The 6,181-nt window shown below is 38.1% G+C and overlaps 1 protein-coding gene across 1 annotated transcript in view; it reads left to right on the forward strand.

Moving 5' to 3' along the window:
• The window catches only part of GPC6 (glypican 6), a 1,343,320-nt gene that overhangs the window by 755,322 nt on the left and 581,817 nt on the right, over positions 1-6,181 (forward strand). The window lies entirely within an intron of this gene.

Below are 6,181 nucleotides of genomic sequence, written 5' to 3' on the forward strand. Positions count from 1 at the left end.
TTATGATGTCTAGGTTTTTTAAAAACATGAATTTCTTTCTAATTTAAGTAGAGACGGGGTCTCGCTCTTGCTCAGGCTGGTTTTGAACTCCTGAGCTCAAACAATCCACCCGCCTTGGCCTCCCAGAGAGCTAGGACCACAGGCGTGAGCCACCGCGCCCGGCCCTATTTATTTGTTTTTTGATAATAAATAACCCAACAGGTAGAATAAGGTCACCTGCACTTTCCCTTCTGCGTTGACCTCCTCAGATTTCAGGTCACATTAGGTAAATTATGATGTCTAGGTTTTTTAAAAACATGAATTTTTTTAATTGACAAGTAAAAATTGTATACAGTTGTCATGCACAAAATGATGTTTTGAAATATATCTGCAATGTGGGATGGCTAAGTCGAGCCTATTAACATACGTATTACTTCACAATGCCCAGGTTTGATTACTTCAACTGTGAGGTCCATGAAAAGAGTGTGAAGTAGAGAAACAAAGATGCAAAGGGCAGAAGATACTATGTTTAAAAGGTTATCATTTATTACATCCAGCATAGTGCTATGTATTTTACCTACTTGGTCTCCTACTAACCTTCCCAACAAACATTTAAGTTGGGCATCATTACTCCCACTTTACAAGGACCGGAAACGGAAATTTACGAACCCAGATAAGATCACAGGGTTTTTAAGCAGCAGAGCAGGAATCCAAATGGAGGTCAGAGATCACCTTGACTCCAAAGTCTTTTCTATTTTTCGAATCCCAGAGTAGAGAAATATAGTTGGTGATTTAAGAATGACCTTTAGATATGAAATGTGTTATTTTGTAAAAGTCTGTGACTGGATAGTCTCTCTATTCCTGGAAATAGAAGAAGAGAAATAAGGAGAATGAGTGTATTTGGAGCATGAGAAATTTGAGTTAGTTATAAAAAGTAGTTTCTTGACAAAACTTGTATGTGAAACTGGTCTTCCCTTGAAAGGGCTTGTATCAGCTCTCTTTTGAAGTCCAAGCAGAATCTAATCTACATTTTAGAATGAGTATACTTTTACCAGTATTTAGGACACACAAAAGCCCACTCTAGTAATCTACTGCTGTGTAAAAAACTACTCCAAAACTTGGTGATATAACATAGCACCGTGTTATCCTGTTCCTAATTCTCTGTGCCTGGAATTTGGGCCTGGTACCGCTGGGAAGACCTGTCTTTACTGCCTGATGTCTGAAGCCTCAGCCAGGGTGGCTTAAATGTCTGGAGATGATTGGAATGGCTCAATTGAGGTAATGTGCATAGGGCCTTCTTCCTGGATATTGGCTGAGTTCCTTGGTTCTTCTCCATGTGCCATCTTTGGGGATCGAAATGGGCAAGACGGCTTCTCTACTCACATTTAGCCCCTTAGCTGAGATGGCTGGACCAGCTGAGGCCTGTCCACTCATCTCCTTCTCTCTTTTTTTCTTTGCATAGCCTCTTCCTGTGGGTAACTTGGGCATCTTCATAGCATGGAGCCATCAGGGTAGTTGAATTTCTTACGTGGTAACTGACTACTAGCAAGCATTCCAGCAGAGCAAGGTAGAAGCTGTACTGATTCCCATAACCTAGTCTCGGTAGTCACACAGTGTCATTTCCACTGCATTCTTTGGGTTGCACAGATGAGCCCAGATGCAGTGTGCAAGGGAACTAGCCAGGGCATGACTCCCAGAAGCCATGGCTTCTTACAGGCCATTTTTGGAGACTAGCTACAAGAAGCCCTGTGGAATTTTAGGGTTCAAAGACAAGTAAGCAGCTGGTTAAATATGCTCCACACATAAACCATTTATCAAAGGGGAAAAAAAAATATGCTAGAAATAGACAAATAGTCTTCTAGGCCACCAAGGACGGGTTTTACTTATGGATTAAAGGTAATATACCCCCATAATGTTCTAACATCTCCCAAGGCAGGAAAACATCAGAATTCTCAGGTGAATTATTTATTAATAATTTGTGTTTTCCCATATATAAGGGTAAAAATCACTTACGGCTATAGCTTGTAGCTTCCAATTTGCATCTTCATTGCACCAGGGAAGGCTGCTATGTGACACATATGTTTGACTATCCTAGCTGAAAACAAAGTAATATGGGCTTAATTCTACTGGCAAGAGACCAGCTTTTCATCATTTTAGCCTAGTGAATTGTTATGGGCCATAATTCAAATTTAATGATCTGACTCATTGAAATGATAAGATACCAGCTTTGGGCAGGCATATTGCTGCTTGTCATAGGGAAATCAATCCTTTTACATGTCACGTACCCCCTCCACTTTCCCATGCTCCTTTAAATAGAAGACAGACACTGTCAGCTGGTCCTAACCAGGGCAAGTGTTTGAGTCACCAGAGTTTACGCGAACACGTGTGGTTCTGTATCTGAATCAAGTGAGCCCATTGCTAATGACGCTGTACAGTTCAGAGATTTCGCTGTTGACAAAGACCATATGTTCCTCCAGCAGCTTCCTGTGTAATGTTCTGTTTACTGTATATTCAGCTGAGGATTTGAACAGCTTTACCTGGAGCAAAATATTCGATCCACAGGCTGTTTTACATGATGTGCTGTTCCAAATAGATAAATGTTTCTGAACCATGTGAAAAGTGAGTTTTCTCGCTAAGACAGCCTTGAATGAAGTACCTTTGCTGCTAACACATACAATCTCTTAGCCTGTCTGTGGAGACCAAGAGAGAATTTTGTTGAGTCTCATATAAAAACAAAACAAATTTTAAAAACTAAGACTAATTTTAAAACCTAGCCAAATATCTTCTGTTAAAGGATAAATGAATATGACTTTATTTCTTCTACTTACTCAGAATCAGGAAGGACCTCTTTTCCTTCCCCAGTAGCATCTTGTCATCAAACCTCTTGAGGTTAACTTGGGTATATCTTTTACTTATAAAGCAAAGTAGTTGAATCTGACCAATTTGATTGACCAGAAAATACAGAAATAGCAGGCCAAGTTCCCATAGCGGTTTGCCTCCTTGTCCTGTTCTGACTATTCAAGACCAAAGTCATGCAAAGTTTGGTGGTTTAGTGTTTAAGAAAACACAGCCTTAAAAAAGATTCATCAGGAAGGAATCCTAGGTCCACTGCAGAGTAAAATATGACTTTGGCAAGTTACCGAATCTCAGTTTCCTTCTCTGCCAAAAAAGGGGGTGGTAACATTATCTACTTCCTTAGACAGCTGTGAAGGTTAAATTCTTGACCTTTTATTCCCGTTATAGACGCACTGAATAAATATGAGCTTTTATGAAAACCGTTGGAATTTATCTTTCTTGTCCATGAATGAGCTGTCAGTATTATTACTTAAACTTCTGCTTTCACTCATGGAAGTATCTGCCAATTAGACTTCAGTGAAACTGGAGGGGATGAAAGTCAGAATCCAGGTGTTGTTATAAAGTGAACCACGTTACAGGATTATGAAGTAACATAGTTCTGATTTCTTTTACATAGTAAAATAATATGAGCAATTAATTGAATTTGGCTCCTTCATTCATTTCCTGCACAGACTCTTACAGTTAAAGGTCTAACTTTCACGTACCCTGTGGAACCAGTAACACAAATTCCCTGTGGTTAAATTCCCCCCATTGCAGAGTAAACTTAAAATAAACTGGATAATGGGGGTATAGGTAGAGAGCCACCCTACCATAATTCTATATCCTGAATAATTAAATTCCATAGGAAAATCAAATGTTATTTCTTGGTCTTCTTGAAAGAGCAATGTTGAGAATGAAGGTATTTATATATTTATCTCAACTAAAGTCCAGTTTTTATGGTTTCTTTGGTTTGTTTTAATAAAAGTGTATTTAGCCTGTATGAAAATATCCCATGTAGCCTATAAATATATACAACTATTATGTACCCATAATAATTAAAAATAAAATTAAAAAATGTATCTAAAGCATAGTTCTTCTTGCATAGCTTATATAGTGAGTTATATATAAAGCATAGCTATTCTTTTTAGCTGCTGGTAAAATAATATAATATTCACAAAGATGCTGGATGGTGAAACTTGGTACTTCAGGTACTAAATTCATGAGCTCAGAAAATGATGGTTTAGGTTTAAATACTTTTAACTACAATAATAAGGAAAATGAGGGGAAAAGATCTTCAAACCTTTTTCAGATGGACAGGCTTCTAAATAACTACTAGAGTTGCCCAAAACAGTGCATTTTCATCCTTCACTCAACCAAAGGCAGCAGATGCCCATTTTCTGGAGCCTGGTTCAGAGGCATTACCAAGGTCCAGACAAAGATAATTCTGCACTAGTCAGGAGGAGGTGGACAGGTGGTAAATATTAATAAGAAATGGAATTTCATTTTAGCTCTGACTTTTTCAAAGAGGATTCTATTCATTGAAATATCACGAGGGTGGGTTTTCTGTTTGGTCTCCGTGTGTGTTTATCTGTGTGTGTAAATACACACATATAGATGTGTGTGTCTATGTACATATGTGGATGGTAGGTCGGTAGATATTTAAAGTACAAGCACTGGAGACAGCAGGATACCTTTCCACCTTATCCTAGGTGGTACCTGTTCAGGGCCAGTAAAGTTTCCATGAGGAGAAAACACTGTTTTCTGCTGAGTATGCTTGTCATTGACAATCTCCTGACCCCTGTGGATACTTCAGAAGTTATGTCAAATCCTCACTGTCTACAAGGGTTTTGCTTTCATGATCAGACCTGGCCCTTGCAGTGCTTACCTTTCAGGTCAGAAGCCAGAAAGTCAGCCTCTCCAGGGATCTGATTAGCACTTGAACTTCAGGAGATTTATGACCACAAGGCTTGATTTTGAAAGCAGTTTTATCCAAGTACAGACCATTTAGTCTGTGGACGCTGATATTTACCTTCCATCTTTTCCACATATTTTATGCCTAAAATATATACATTTGCTACTTTTTTTGTTACTATTGATAAATATTTATTTGAGAATGTTAATGCCATCATCTTCAAGTAAAGTATATCATCAGTTTAATAAGTTTAATGTGAATTTTTTAACAAAAAATCTCTAATCAGTATTTTACAGAAAGTGAGAGAATTCTGACATCATATCAATTATACTTTTGTATTTATGACCTCTATTATGGAACTCAAGGTCTACCATTTGCCCTACATTTGTTATGTCTACTATAAAACAGGCAGTTGTTGGAAGTGCAGAAATTACAAAGACCTACTTGCCCTCAAGGAGTTCAGGGTCTAGTTCAATAGAAATATAATGTGAGCCACCGTTGCAATTAGAAATGTCTAATAATGACATTAAACAAAGTAAAAAGAAACAGATTAAATTAATTTAAATAATATATTTAAAATTCAGTATTTCCAAAATGTTATCATTTCAACATGTAAATAATTTTTTAAAGTATGAATGAGATAGTTTATGGGTTTTTTTTCATACGGAGTCTTTAAAATTCAATGTGTGTATTACACTTATAGTTCAGCTTAGGATAGCCACATTTTAATAACTCATTAGTCCCACATGGCTAGTGACCATCATTTGGACAGCACAGGTGTAGCCAGCCAGTGTAAGGACAGAAATAATCATAACCACAGGCTGATGAAGATATGACCTTGGTGTTTTGGGAGATTAAGGTACTTAACACAGCTTGTCTGTCAGTTGATAGTCTGTGCTTCCAATTTAAAATGCCACTGCACCTAAGTCTTCAATGAAAATAAGGAGCCATTTAGGCCAGCATCGTTGTAAAAATATAGATTTGGGAGTCCAATAGGCTAGGATTGGAATCCCAGCTTTACTGCTTATCAGCTGTGTTCCTTGTGCAAGTCACCCAACTTTAAGCTTCAGTTTCCTCTTGGTAGGGTGGTGGTGAGGTTAACGTGAGAAATGGACCTGGCACGTTGACCAGCATGAAGTAGACGTGCTCAGTGGATGGTAGTGGCTATGGATTTAATGACATAGAGAAGCCTAATGTGTTCCAAGTATGCTAATTTTGTATGGATAAAGGGCAACTCTTCCTCAGCCTTGGCTGGACATAAGAATTATCTGGGATGTTTTAAAAAGCAATGATGGGAAATTTAGGAAAAAGTCAAATGACACCTCAAGGAAACTGACTGATAAATCAGTAGTACATTGTACAGGACAATCGATCCACTTCTGAAATAAATCAATGACAGGGGAAAGACAGGAGGTTGGTGGGGGGTAGGGTCTGCTCTAGATTTGAAAAGATTTA

This window comes from Propithecus coquereli, unplaced genomic scaffold (genome assembly GCF_000956105.1).
Source record: "Propithecus coquereli isolate 6110/MARCELLA unplaced genomic scaffold, Pcoq_1.0 Scaffold262, whole genome shotgun sequence".
Classification (NCBI taxonomy): Eukaryota; Metazoa; Chordata; class Mammalia; order Primates; family Indriidae; genus Propithecus; species Propithecus coquereli.